Source organism: Podarcis bocagei (genome assembly GCF_964188305.1).
Source record: "Podarcis bocagei genome assembly, chromosome: 7".
Lineage (NCBI taxonomy): Eukaryota > Metazoa > Chordata > Lepidosauria > Squamata > Lacertidae > Podarcis > Podarcis bocagei.
Genome location: NC_138132.1, coordinates 66,358,578 through 66,373,737, shown reverse-complemented (window position 1 = coordinate 66,373,737; position 15,160 = coordinate 66,358,578). Strand labels below are relative to the sequence as shown.

General features: G+C 43.6%; 1 protein-coding gene across 6 annotated transcripts in view; it reads right to left on the bottom strand.

Annotated features, from left to right (window-relative positions):
* The window catches only part of KCNAB2 (potassium voltage-gated channel subfamily A regulatory beta subunit 2), a 115,744-nt gene that overhangs the window by 56,110 nt on the left and 44,474 nt on the right, over window positions 1-15,160 (bottom strand). The gene's annotated exons all lie outside the window — the stretch shown is intronic.

Below are 15,160 nucleotides of genomic sequence, written 5' to 3'. Positions count from 1 at the left end.
GCAGCTGAGAGTCAGTGTAGACAACACTGAGCTAGATGGACCAATTGGTCTCACTCTGTTTAAGGCAGCTTCCTACACAGGACATTGTCCCCAAGATCTGTCCGTTGGTCACTCTGAAGCATGACAAAGAATGTGGGGAACTGCCTTTTCTGCACATCTTAGCCAAAGGGTTCTGACTCCTCACTGGCAATGGAGGAAGAGTCATCAGCATTGCCAGCCTGACCAGAAAAACTATCATGAAACACTGGCCTGCTTTTCACTTTAATAATTACAGGGAGGTCAAATATGGTCACCTGCTACTGCCTGCAGAAACAGCGGCTGTTAAAGGCAGAAGAGCCAGGGGAGGTTGAAGAGTTGGCAACTGGAGACTTCCGGTCGGTGCCAGCGCTTAATGGCGGTCCTACCTCCGAGCTCCGGAGAAGGACTGCTTCGCAAGTTCGGGTCTTACCCGCTACGGCGAGCGGGGGACCCCTAAAATCCCAGGCGCTGAAGCCTGAGAACAAGGAGACTCGGTGGGCACCTTCGCGCCCCCCCGGTACCGTGAAAGAGCCTTTTTAAAGGCTACGGATCGACATCGGGAGAGAGCGCGGTGCTGAGAGTCGCTACCCAGCCTGCGAAGTGAAGCCGCGTCGCCATAAGCGGAGAGCGCCGATTCCTTCCTGAAAAGAAAATTTGGACTGAATTCCCGTGAGTAAGAGCTGGAAAATAATCGGGACCCTTTAAAATTTTAGAAATTGGGCTAAAAACGGGGAGATTTAAGCAAAGGAAGTCTGCCTCCCCCCGACTGCATGAAAGTGAAAGCAACGGAACTCTAAACTTGCATCCGTTTAAACTTGCTCTTTGATCATATAAACCGGACATTTAGACCTTTGATCTCCCCTCTAGCAAGCAGGGCAGAGGGGAGGTGAATCGGACCAACAACTGCATGATCTATTTGGAGGAAAAAAACCTCTGCTATCTCACCTATTTGAAAGCATGAAACGGTCTGCCTTTTTAGTACACTGAACTGACTTTTTCCTGTGAAGTGATACTTTGATACAAAGTTTCCACAGTGCCTGATCACTGTATATCATAAGAAGAAACAATATAAACTGGGCAACTGTGGCAATTTGAAGTTATAAGTCTTTAGCAACATTGACTTTGACTGTGTTAATCTCCTTCTTTTTTACATCTTGGACTGTCTCCTTTGTTTTTGTATTTGGAAATCCCGTTCTATGGCCATTTTGATTTGCTCCCTCTAGAGGATAAAGTAAAACTTGGTACGGCCTAAGACAGTGGAATTTTCCAAGGGAGAATAATCCCGTGGGAATTGACCTTGACATGAGTGGCCCACAAGAAGAGATAGTTACAAGAGCCAAGATCAAGCAACAACAACAACAACAACAGCTGCAGCTGCAACAGGCAAAGAAAAGAGGCTCAATTTCAGGCGCAACAGCCGGATCAGTAGGAACAACAGGACAAGACAAAGGAGCAGCCGTCTCTATGGAAGCTGTGACAGAGGCCTTGCTCAAGATAAACCAAACTCTGGAGTCTTTGACAAAACAGACTTCAGAGAACACACAAAAATTAACAGAAATATCAGCAAGATTAAACCAGAATACAGAATCTATAAACAAATTGGTGGAGGAAAACGCCACCACGCGCCAAATTGCCGAAGAGGCAAAAGCCACTGCCGGAGAGACACAGGAGAAATTAGAGCCACTTGCCAAGAAGGTCTATGAGCATGATGCAACTTTGGCCTTGTGGGAGTTACAGAGGAAAGAGAGAAATTTAAAATTAAGACTGATTCCGGAGAATGAAAGAGACAACCTTGTGGAATATTTGACACGGGAGTTTGCGGATTGCTGGGACCTTGAGGAAGACGAATTTAAAATTACGACTGCCTTTAGACTGGGTAAAAAGCAAGATAGAAAGACACCGAGAGACTGCTTGATTACACTCAGATCCAAGGAGGAAAGAGATAAAATATTAGGACTACACTTTGAAAAGGCCTTGCAAATTGGAAATTCAGCTGTACAGATCTTTAAAGATATCCCAAAATATATTTTGGATTTAAGAAACTTCTACAAGGACTTGGTTCTTTTGCTAAAGAAAAATTCTATCCGTTTCAGGTGGGAGTTCCCACAAGGACTGTCATTCGACTACAAGGCAAAGAAAGTGAAAATAAAGACAATTCAAGATAAAGACAAATTTTTGGCAAGATACCAGGAGGACCTACAGAAGGGGACTGTGGACGTACTTGCAGAACAGAGGAGAGCACTGGATATCCTGAATCTCTCGTTTGGACAAAAACCACCACCATCAGAAGAAGAGCAACAACTTGGAGCTGTTGGAGGAGCCTTAAGAAAATAACAAGATGGCTTTGCAATTCCTTAGTTGGAATTGTAATGGACTGAATGGGCCTTTGAAGAGAAGACAAGTATTTCATATTTTGAATAGAGAACAACTGGACTTGATATGTTTACAAGAAACTCACATAACCAGAGCCCACAGGAGATTACTCACAAATAAAAGGTTAGGACAAGAATTTATTTCATCAGACAAAGTTAAGAAGAGAGGAGTGGTAATATATGTGAAGGAGAAATGGGCTCCAAAAATGATATTCAAAGATGAACAAGGGAGATATCTGGCTGTGGAGATACAAGTACAAGGAGAAAAATTTCTAGTTGTTGGAATTTATGCACCAAATGAAGGCAAATCTGACTTCTTTAAGAGACTTCATGAAACTTTGACGGACTATCTGGATTACAATATGATAATCATGGGAGACATGAATGGCGTGGTCTCCACTAATATGGACAAGGCACAAAGACTAACAGTCACTAAAGAAGGGAGACTCCCTAAGACTTTTTTCGAAATGACAGAAAACATGGACTTGATAGACATTTGGAGAACAAGGAACCCTCTGGAGAGAGAGGGAACCTTTTTCTCCCAAGCAATGATGACCTGGACCAGAATTGACCAAATCTGGGTTACTAGTGGACTGGCTCCAAAGATTAAGAAAGTGGAAATCTGCCCAAAAACTTGCTCCGACCATAACGCCGTGAAGATGGAGATGAAACTCACAATAACTGGTCAATTTAGATGGAGAATGAATGACACCCTCTTTCGAGATAAGGAGATTCTCACGAAGGCCCAAAAGACCCTAAAAGACTATTTTGAAATAAATTTGAGGACCGACGTGGAGAAAAGAGTGATCTGGGACGCAAGTAAAGCGGTTATGAGAGGATTTTTGATTCAACAAAATTCAATAAAGAGGAAAAAACAAACTGAGAAAAAAGAGAAGATTTTGGAAATGATAAAGGAAGGAGAGAGGAAATTAAGAACAAAACCAAAGTCTCAGGATATTTTAAGAGAGATCAAGTTATATCAAACACAATATATGGAATTGATGAACCAAGAGATTGAATGGAAGATAAAGCAAATGAAGCAAAAGACTTTTGAATCAGCAAATAAATGTGGTAAACTTTTGGCATGGCAACTGAAGAAAAGGCAGAAACTAAATACAGTTACAAGCCTAGAGGTGGATGGAAAGAACATATCTAAACCCAATGAAATTAGAAATTGCTTTTTAAGTTATTTTAAAAAACTTTACACTCAAGGCCCGCAAAAAGAAGAAGATATAGATAAATTCCTTGGAAGATATGGACTACGAAACATCTCTCATCAAAGTAAGATGGATTTGAACCAGAGAATCTCAGAACAAGAGATAGAGGCTGCCATTCAGAATATGCAATTGGGCAAATCTCCGGGACCAGATGGACTGACTTCCAGATACTACAAATCGCTGAAGGAATGGCTGACTCAACCACTAAGAGAAGTTTGTAATGAGATCCTTGAGGGAAAAAGGGCACCTGAATCGTGGAAAGAGGCATATATTTCACTCATACCAAAGTCAGAGACTGAAAAGACCCAACTTAAGAACTACCGCCCAATATCACTGCTTAATGTGGATTACAAAATTTTTGCAGACATTTTGGCAAAAAGATTTAAAAGAGTCTTGATGGAGAAGATTCATAGAGACCAAGCAGGCTTTCTCCCTAAGAGACACCTAGCAGATAATGTAAGGAATGTAATAGACATTTTGGAAAAGCTAGAGGTGAATATAAACACTAAAGCAGTATTGATCTTTGTGGATGCGGAGAAAGCCTTCGATAATATTTCTTGGAGTTTTATGAGGAAGAATCTTCATGGGATGGGGGTAGGCCAGGGTTTTGAGAATGGTATGGCTGCAATATATTCTGAACAAAAAGCTAAACTGATTGTAAATAATGTCGTGACTGAGGAACTTAAGATAGAAAAAGGAACACGACAGGGGTGCCCAATTTCCCCATTACTTTTTATTTCAGTTCTGGAGGTGTTGCTGAATATGATAAGAAATGACCAGCAGGTCAAAGGTGTGCAGGTCGGAGCTAAACAGTATAAGTTAAGAGCGTATGCAGATGACCTAGTATTGACTTTGCAAGAGCCAAACACTAGTACGAAAAAGGTCCTAGAAATAATACAACAATTTGGCCAGGTAGCTGGATTTAAGTTGAATAAGCAAAAAACTAAAGTTTTAGGGAAAAATCTAACAGATATGGAAAAGGAGAAATTTCAAGAGGAAACAGGTTTGACTGTGGTCAAGAAGGTGAAATACCTAGGGGTTTATTTAACATCTAAGAATGTGAATTTGTATAAGGACAACTATGAAAAATGTTGGTCAGAAATTAAAAAAGATCTAGAAATATGGTCAAATTTGAAACTGTCAATGTTAGGCCGAATTGCAGTAATTAAAATGAATGTATTGCCTAGAATGTTGTTTTTGTTTCAGACCTTGCAGATTCTTGACAAGATGGAATGTTTTAAGAGGTGGCACAAAGACATCTCGAAATTTGTCTGGCAGGGCAAAAAGCCCCGAATTAAATTTAAAATATTGACTGACGCTAAAGAAAGAGGGGGTTTTGCCCTGCCGGACCTAAAATTGTATTATGAGGCAGCAGCTTTTTGCTGGCTGAAAGAATGGATGCTCCTCGAGAACACGGACATCTTGGATCTGGAAGGTTTCAATAATGCTTTCGGTTGGCATGCATATCTTTGGTATGATAAAGTTAACAGTGCCTTTAAAAATCACATTGTTAGAAAAGCATTATTTAATGTTTGGATAAGATATAAAGATCTATTGGAAAATAAAACCCCTAGATGGGTGTCACCAGTGGAGGCTAAAGCAGTGAAGAAACTCAATATGGAGGTCGGATGGCCGAAGTATTGGGAAATCTTAGAACAGGATGGAGATAAATTCAAACTACAAAGTCAGGAGAAATTGAAGCATAAAGTAGAAAATTGGTTCCAATATCGCCAAATAATGGAATTCTTTAAACAGGATAGGAAAATCGGTTTCCAGGTGGAAAAATCAAAACTAGAGACTGAATTGTTAGAACCCAATACTAAGAATCTATCTAGAATGTACAACTTGTTGTTGAAATGGAACACACAGGATGAAACAGTTAAATCGGCTATGATTAAGTGGGCTCAAGATGTTGGACATAACATTATGTCAGCTGACTGGGAATGGTTATGGAACACCGGTATTAAATTTACGGCATGTAATGCCTTAAAGGAAAACATTATGAAAATGGTTTACAGGTGGTACATGACCCCAGTCAAACTGGCAAAAATCTATCATTTGCCCGACAATAAATGTTGGAAGTGTAAAGAGACTGAAGGCACTTTCTATCACCTTTGGTGGACATGCCCGAAGATAAAGGCCTTCTGGGAAATGATCTATAATGAAATGAAAAAGGTACTTAAATGTACCTTTTCTAAAAAACCAGAGGCCTTCCTCTTGGGCATTGTAGGCCAATTGGTGACAAAGAAAGATAGAACTTTCTTCATGTATGCCACAACAGCAGCAAGAATACTTATCGCAAAGTATTGGAAGACACAAGATTTACCCACTTTGGAAGAATGGCAGATGAAAGTGATGGACTATATGACACTGGCCGAGATGACAGGCAGAATCCGTGATCAACGAAAAGAGACGGTGGAAGAAGAATGGAGAAAATTTAAAAGTTATCTTAAGGACTACTATAAACTTAATGAATGCTAAAATGTTGTGGTTTCCAGAAGCAAAAGGGTACAGGGATACAAGGCTAGACTATAAAAGAGGACTAAGATGACAGAGATTAGAAAGTAACAACTGGGAGTTGCTAGTTGAATTATGGACATTGGGATGCAGAGAGGGGGGGTACGGGGAAGTTCAAGAAAAGAGGTTTATGAAAATATGTTTGAAACTATTCATGTATGTCTGTCACTTTTTGTGTTTGTTTGTTTTTCTTAAAAATGTTGTAAAACCAATAAAAATTTTATAAAAAAAAAAAATGAAGAGTTGGCAACTACTATTGCTGGGCCTTGATTTTCAAAATTTGGACCTGCCCTCCCATGCAGGGCCGGATTTAGGTTTGATGAGGCCCTAAGCTACTGAAGGTAATTGGGCCCTTTATACGGCCAGATGTCCTTTGTCAACAACAAATTGTCGCTGTTTTTTGTGTTGAATATATGCCAATTGATGGAGCTAATAGGTATCTAAAGCCATTTGCACATGCAGAATGTAGGCACCCTATATATAGAAATGAGCAAACCAGTGATATTTTAGGGAGCAGGCTAGCAGTCGGGGCCCATTACTTACATCATAGGAGACTACACAACACAAAACACTGTTGCTGTATGTAGGTTTTATTTTATTTGTTTTTTATCTTATATTTTGGAAATGTACAACCAGTTTTTTTCCTTTAATTTTTTTGGGGGCCCCCAAGAGAGTGGGGCCCTAAGCTATAGCTCCCATGCCAGCCCCTACTCTCCAGGGTAATGTGTACAAGCCAATGCATTTCCCATGGCTGAAAAGTTGCTGAACTGCAACACCCATCATTTCTGACCACCAACCATGCTTGCTGGAGATACACTGTGAAATCAAGGCAAGCTTGCATACTCTTTGACCAACAGAAGTTGTTCAGACCCAAAGATTTCCAGCTCTATCGTCAACAGGTTCAACACACCGACAATGCATCCTTCCATGAAACCAGAAGAGGGTTTTTAAAGGTCACACTGAGCCTGCTGCCTTCATCCAGCATCACATCAGAGTCACACAGGAACCGCCACTGCATTCTTAGCAAGCAGAGACCCATTTTGGGGGATGGATGAGAAAGGGTTGTAGCCAAAAGTCAAGGAGACAGAGCAGGAGAGAAAAAATAAAAAGGGGGAGAAGGGAGAAGGAAGCACAGGAAAAACAAAACAAAACACAAAGAGCCTCGGAAAGATTCTAAATAGCTTGGCACTATCTACTATGGAATGGAAAAAAGAAGAAGATGAGGAACAGATCTCAGGGTGAAATGGGTAGATGGCATCAACACAAAATATGAATGATTTAGACAGTTACTGTGTATGAATGATTAAAACGCAGACCTGAAAACCTCCAAACCTTATTAATATACAACAGATCTCCATCCAACCAGGGAGGGCATGTTAGGGCAAAAAAAAAAAAGGTCTTAATTTCACAAACATGCTCAGGGGGCTGAAAGGGCAGTGATGGATCAGGAATGAGGCCTTGGGGTCATAGCAGATAGCTCAATGAAGACGTTGACCCAGTGGGAAAAGGGCAAATCCTATGCTAGAGAAATTTCTTAGGAGAGGAACTGAAAATAAAAGCACCACTATCATAATGCCGTTATAGAAATCTATGGTGCGACGGCATTCCGAATACTATTAGATGGGCCACTTGCTTGACTTGGCAGGGCTCTGATTATCTTCATGACAGAGCCTGAATCCAGACCCCAGCTTAAAACTTATCGTAGCATCTTAAATAACCAAGCTTCACCCAGTGCTTGAGGGACCATGGTCCATCTTCACTCCCAAGGGATGAACCTTCACAGCCAGAGACCGCCTACTTCCGAGCACCAGGTGCTTGAGATGAAACAGAGGGGACCTTCTTTGCTTCTTAGCAGATGCATGCATGGGATCTCAGCTGCTTCATCCTGCCTGCCCTGCAGGTGCTTGCTTCCTGCAGGTTTCATAGGTCAGGTATGGGGATCCTGTGGTCTTCCAGTTGTTAATGGGCTCCACTTCCCAGCCCCAGCAACACCTGGAGGGCTACTGGTTCCTCAACCCTACTGTAAATGAATGTTTTCTTGCTCAACTGAGCAGGCTACATTTTCAAGAAAGAAGATCTCATAATCGCTCTGCACCAACCTTGGTGCTGCATTCCTCCATCCAAGCCAAGCTTTTCAGCTGCAGTGGATCCTGCCAGGCGGCTCAGACCTTCAGCTGGTGCTGATCCAGGAAACATCTGCCCTCAACAGACATCAGTGCATAGGGTTTTTCTCTTCACTGTCTGCATCTGCCTAAGATGTCTTGCTGGCTGCCCCAGACCACCAATGGTGGGTGAGGGCACCAGAAACACCAGAAATTTGGCATTTCTCCAAGCAAGGAGATGGGGAAAGAGCGTGACCACACATGTGGTGGTTTGTGCAGTAACCTCTGTCATGAACTTGTGGTGCTCAGATTATGGTGGACTTGAGCTCTTTACCACCACAGCTACTGCTTTTAGAAGCCGATAGGACCACGGTTCAACTAAATTGTTCCCTGAAATCTAGCTCCCTGGTAGAGCAACTGCTTTGCATGCACAAAGTTCTAGGTTCAATCTCCAATGGCATCTCCAGGTAGGAAAAGATTACCCTGCTTAAAACTCTGAAGAGCCTTTGCAGCCAGTCACATGTCCAGTGTTTCCCAAATTTGGGTCTCCAGCTGTTTTTGGACTACAACTCCCATCATCCCTAGCTAGCAGGACGGGTAGTCAGGGATGATGGGAATTGTAGTTTAAAAACAAATGGAGACCCGAGTTTGGGAAACACTGGTGTTGACAATAACAAGCGAGGTGGAGTATTGGTCTGGCTCAGCATGAGAAAGCTTTTTAAGGATGGAGGGAGGAGAGATGAGACAGAGAAGGGGGCTCTGTTCAGAAAAGGCCAGCCAAAATGATTAAGGAGGGGATGGAATGACTCCCCTATGATGAAAGGATGCAGCGTTCTGAATTCTGGAGAAAACACGAATAAGAGACAGCATGGTAGGAGTTTATGAAATAATGCATGGCATGGAGAAAGTGGACAGAGGAAATATTTCCTTCCTCTCTCATAACAAAGGAATCTGTGGACAGCCAATGTAGCTGAAGGTCAGGAGATTCACGACAGATAAAAGAAATCCTTCTTCATGAAGCACAAACTACAGAACTTGCTCCCAAAGGAGGCAGGGGTGGCCATTGACTTGGATGGCTTTAAAAGAGAACTGGGCAAAAAAAGAGAGAGTTGGGGCTGATCACTGTACTGAACTAAATGGACCAAATGATCTGACTCAGTGTAAGACAACATCCTTGGTTCCTGCAACTTAGATCCACTGTCAATTAGACAGTGCATCTGGACAATAATATTAATTATTATTATATAAAATATTATATCATAATATTAGTGGAAGACAGGAGTGCCTGGTGTGCTCTGGTCCATGGGGTCACAAAGAGTTGGACACGACTAAACAACAACAACAATTAGTTATATATCTATATATTAATGTATGGAAATGTAACTGATTATATTTGTCGTATTATACTATACCATACCATTTTTTCTTATTTTATTTTCTGCACTTTTTTCCTCCTCATTTTCCTTGTTCTTTCAGCTCTTTATTTTCTGTTACTGAAATTCATTTAATCATCATCTTAGATCCACGGTCATTCACATTATTATAAGTTTGAATAATATTTTGATTCCAATTATTATTAAGGTGATTTTTAACTGTAGGAGGTTAAGTCCATTGCATGTGGACACTGTGTGTGTGTGTGAGAGAGAGAGAGAGAGAGAGAGAGAGAGAGAAGGGACGAATGACTGGAAGGAAATGTCCCTTTCTGTCCATTTCCTTCCCCATTCCTTTGTTCAGGGATAACAAAGCCCCTTCGCTGCACCAGAGGCCGCTGTGCAAATTTTGTCACACTGAACCTTGGAAAGACCCGCCAATGGTCATCCCTGGCCCCCATCTGGGCTTGATCAATACCCATTAGGCTTCGAGAGCAATGAAGGATCCCCTCGAAATTTCGTTTCCAATCAATTGCACTGAAATCCTCGAGTTTAGGACGATAAAGGCAGCACTCGAGGCTGTTAGAGTAGCTGAGACTGCAGCTTTTAAAGGGATCGTTGATATCAGCAAGGGAACCCGCTTTCTTTCTATAGTCTGATTCTTTGGTCCCAAGGGGAGTGCATAGCAAGAGGTTGCTCAATCCACAGTTCCTCTGTAATGCAATCTGGGGAGGGCTGGAGGTATTGCAAGTAAGGTGCCCCCACCTCAGTGGCTCAGGACATAGAAATGTTGGACCTGTTTTTGGCTCACAGTCTGGCTTGCTGATCAAAACAGCCTCCAAGACAGGGGTGGGATGGGGGTCATGTTCCTGCAATTCAGGGGGTTGGATTGGATGACCTTTGGGGGACGTTCCAACTCTACAATTCTTTTCTTCTATCTGTGGCCCTCCAGCGGTTCTTGGGCTCCAGCTCCCATCGGCCAGCATGATGGCCAATTGTCAGGGATGAAGGAGTTGGTGTCTATCAACCACAGGTGTTCTTCACCGATGCTCTAAGCCAGCATCCCTCAAAGCTATGGTAGCTGAGGCACTGAAATGAAAGCTGGGGGCATGTTTAAAAAGGTAAAGGTAAAGGGAATCCTGATCATTAGGTCCAGTCGTGACCGACTCTGGGGTTGCGGCGCTCATCTCGCTTTATTGGCCGAGGGAGCCGGTGTACAGCTTCCGGGTCATGTAGCCAGCATGACTATGCCGCTTCTGGCGAACCAGAGCAGTGCATGGAAACGCCGTTTACCTTCCTGCCAGAGTGGTACCTATTTATCTACTTGCACTTTGATGTGCTTTTGAACTGCTAGGTTGGCAGGAGCGGGGACTGAGCAATGGGAGCTCACCCCATTGCGGGGATTCAAACCGCCAACCTTCTGATCGGCAAGTCCTAGGCTCTGTGGTTTAACCCACAGCGCCACCCGCATCCCGGGGGCATGTTTACAGGGAAGTAAATCTCACTAGGTGCAAAGGGGCTTGCTCCTGGATAAGCGCAGCGGGTAGTGCCAGCGGCTCCACCAGGGCAAATCAGAGAGTCAATGTGTTATAGCACGTAAGAGTTACAGACCAGGACTTGCTTGGACATGAATCTTACTGGGAGACCTTGGGCCAATCACTGCCCCTCAGTCTAACCTACCTCACAGGGATGTTGTAAGCAGGGGGAGAACTGTGTGTGCCACCTTGAGCTCCTTGGAGGGAAAAAGGTGGAAATATAAATGGAATAAATAAATCAGCCCCCAGCTGGGAAAGCAGCTCTAGACTGCAACATTTAGCTGATAAATTGATTAGCTAAAATCCTTTTGATCATTGAAGCTTAATGTGGGAGGATTCCAGACAGATAAAAGAAAGGACTTTTCCGTGCAGAAAATTCTTCCTATGGTCTAGTTGGAATCTTTCTTGTCATTTGAATCCATTGGTTTGGGTTCCACCCACAAGAAAACAAGCTTGCTCCATTTTCTATGTGACAGCTGTTTAGATATTTTAAGGTGGCTCTCTTATCACCCCAGCCTGCACAAATTACAGCCTGCCAATATCCTCCTTAGACGTGGTGCCCAGAATTGGACACAGTATTTCAAGTGGGGTCTCTGCCTGCCCCCTTGGTCATTTACACACAAGCATCTGGGAGGATCAAAGTGCATATCGGTCAAGGGTTGGTATTCTGCAGCTGTAGAGTTGCATGCAGCCCTTACCCTAATTTCAAAAGTGCTTTGCAAGCAATCAGCTCTAGACTTCTGGAGAGAGAGGGGAGCAGGGAAAGTGAGTATCAGAAAGAGAAAGAAAAGGGAATGGAAGAATGAGAGGAAAGCTGGCCCCACCCACTGCTTATATATGGCCTGCTATAGAATATTCCCAAGAGAATGTGGTCATTAGCAGGAAAAATGTTACCCACCCCTGGTATAGAGCCTGTGTAGTGGGCATGCAGCAAGATGTGCTAGTTGGTGCATGTTTAGACTGACTAATCTAGACTATCTGTTTTGGGCATCACAGATGTGGAAGGTGTGCTGAGAAGGGCGACCATGTTCTGGAAACCAAGCCTTCTGAGGAACAGTTGACGGAGTTGGGTATGTTTAGCCTGGAGAAGACTGGGGGGTGATACAACAGCCATTGTCAAATATCTAAAGGATTGTTACAAAGATGGGAAAATCCTATTTCTTAGGACCCGAACCAATGGATTCAAATTACAGGAAAGGAGATTCCGACTAATCTTTAGGAAGAATTCAGTGATGGAAAGAGCCATTTGGCAGTGGAATGGACTTCCGCAGAAAGTGGTGGATTCTCCTTCCTTGGACGTTTTTAAACAGAAGCTGGATGAATCTTTAGCTGTGACTCTTGCATTGCAGGGGGATTGGAATAGATGACATCTGAGGTTACTTTCAACTCTACAATTCTAAAAGTCTGTAAGGGAGATTTGGGAGTGCAATGGAAGCCCTTCCTTCAAGAAGCTCAAAGTGGTAAAATTATCCTCATAGCAACCTTCAAAGCTAAATTAAGTTGAGACCCTAAGCTTCCAGGGGCCACCCAATAAGATTCAACTCCAGGCAGGGTTCAAGGACCCTGCTTTCTCCTAATACTCTGGCCATTCCCTTATGCTCATTCTTCTAAAGGACATCAACTCCTAGGTATGCAACCAATCTTGCATATGCGGTCAAAGGTTTATGGGCATTTTGGGCAATCCTTCAGGAATGGTAAGTGTGCGGCATAGCAGGGTTTATTAATTAAATTAAAATAATATGCAGAAAGGGAAGGAAAATGACGCACAGCCACATAAATGCACAAACAGAAAATTCAAGGGAAATCAACCTCAGATCTGAAAATAACGTACCATTTTCACACAGAGACATCCCTGGACCACATAGAATACTTTAAAAAAAAAAATACAGGAAGGAATTAGGAGTGAATTCCTGCAGCCTCAGCCATTTCAGGGATTTGAAACCAGTATCTGGTGGTTGCTTTCTTCCTTTTCTAAAATCAAAACTCACCGCTGCCCTGAAACAACAACAGCCGCCTGATTCTGTAAAGGTTCAATCCTGCGCACGCTTGCTAACAAGCAAATCCCATTGAACTCAGGACTTTATTTCCGTGTTTTAACCTTCAGGCTGGGAAAAGCGAACGGAACCATCCCATCTACAATGGAGGTCGGTTGGAGTGCACCACGGCTCTCTGCCCTTGCTAGAACCTGTCTCACCATAAAATGCAAAAAATAAAATAAAATAAAATAAAAATCCAACCATCACTGAAATCTCTCATCTGCCCTCAACTTCCAAGCATCTCATCCTTATCAAAAAACAAAAACAAACCCATCATCCAAGTTTTGCATCCCTATCCCCGAAATTTAAATAACCGCAAAACTTCCTGGAGAAGATGCCCTGATGGCAAGCGGAGAAAGATGGAGAATCGCCTGGGGGAACCGTCTCTCTCTGGATGGATGCTGGGTGGTCAAAGCCCTAAAGAAAGAAGCAGCCACCCTTTTCCCCACCAACAAAGGCTTCCTCGCCATCCAGACCCCAGGATTCCTAGCCTCTCTCCTGCGAAACAGTGAAATCTCCAACAAGCCTTGCCCTCGCTCTGGTCCCGATCGCTCCGGTGTCCGCCCAAACTCACCCGGTTTCTCGGAATCCTGCTCATTAAATAAAAGTTCTAGCTCGTTAGGTTTTGCACGGAGGGCTCTTAACGAGCGCACAGGCGTGGCTTTCATTAGGGGAGTGTCGACGCCAGCTGTCAAGAGCAATCCTGGACTGAGGCAGGTCCCTCCAGAGTCAAAGATGTTTAGCAGCAGATCCATTAAGGCCTATTAAGGATCTCTCTCCCACCCCGCCCCACCTCCCCTTTACCAAACGGGAGCTAAATTATTCAGGATCCTCTCGTTCTAAAAGCATTTGGGGAAAGCAGCCGATTGATGAGGACTGGCGTCCATCACTCACTTCTTCTCGGTGCAAACCTGTCAGGTGCAGAGAGAAGGTGCCTTCCAGGCCTCGGATGCTGTCACAGCGGCGATGGAGGCAGAGAGACGGGTTGATGGATGGCTTGGGATGGGCCAGAAGTCTCTCTCCCTGCTCCTGGTAGAGCCAGAAGTCAGGGGCAGCTTTGCCAAGGATGGGATGGATCCCTTTTCCTTGGCAAACCACAGTATGGAGCAAAAGTCACCTTGGCTAAAAGAAGCAGCAGCAAGCAAACTTTGGCCCTAGTCAAACTCAACCTTCTTGTTGCAGGGGAGCGGCAAATTCCCTAAGCAGAAAATGAACAAAATGGATTTCAGCAGGGACAAATGCAAGGTTTTCCACTTGAGACAGGGATAATGCACAAATATAGGATGGGGGATGCCTGGCTTGACACGTGAAAAGGATTCAGGGGTCTTGGTAGACCACAAGGCTAACATGGGTCAACAGTGTGGTGAAGCGTATGCAATTCTAGGCTGCATCAATGGAAGCATACTGTCCAGATTAAAGTAATAGGACCCTCTCTCTTCCGCCTTGGCCAGACTCCACCTGGAGTCACTGCAGAAGCCTGCTGGCAACCAGGACTTCTGGAAAGTATTCCGACTGCCCCGAAAATGCACGGCAATTCTTTCCTTTTTGGCAGAGAGAGATGGTCCCTCGGGTACAGATCTTGGGATTAAGTCACACCCTGACTCATCCCCCACACACCCAAATTTATGGCCTAGGTTGAAATGTTAAGCCAGGTGTAGGCAACCTAAGGCCCAATCACCTTCTCAATCAGGCCCACAGTCAGTCTGGGAATCAGCGTATTTTTCCATGAGTAGAATGTGTCCTTTTATTTAAAATGCATCTCTGGGTTATTTGTGGGGCATAGGAATCCGTTCATTCATTATTATTTTTAAAATATAGTCTGGCCCACCACATGGTCTGAAGGACGGTGAACCAGCCCCCAGCTGAAAAAGGTTGCTGACCCCTGTATTCAGCTATGTGTCATCAAGTGACCGTTGATAACGATGGGCGGTATTTACCTCCTATCTTAGAAACCGATTTTGAATGTCACACTGTGGTGTGACCAAGGGGTCAT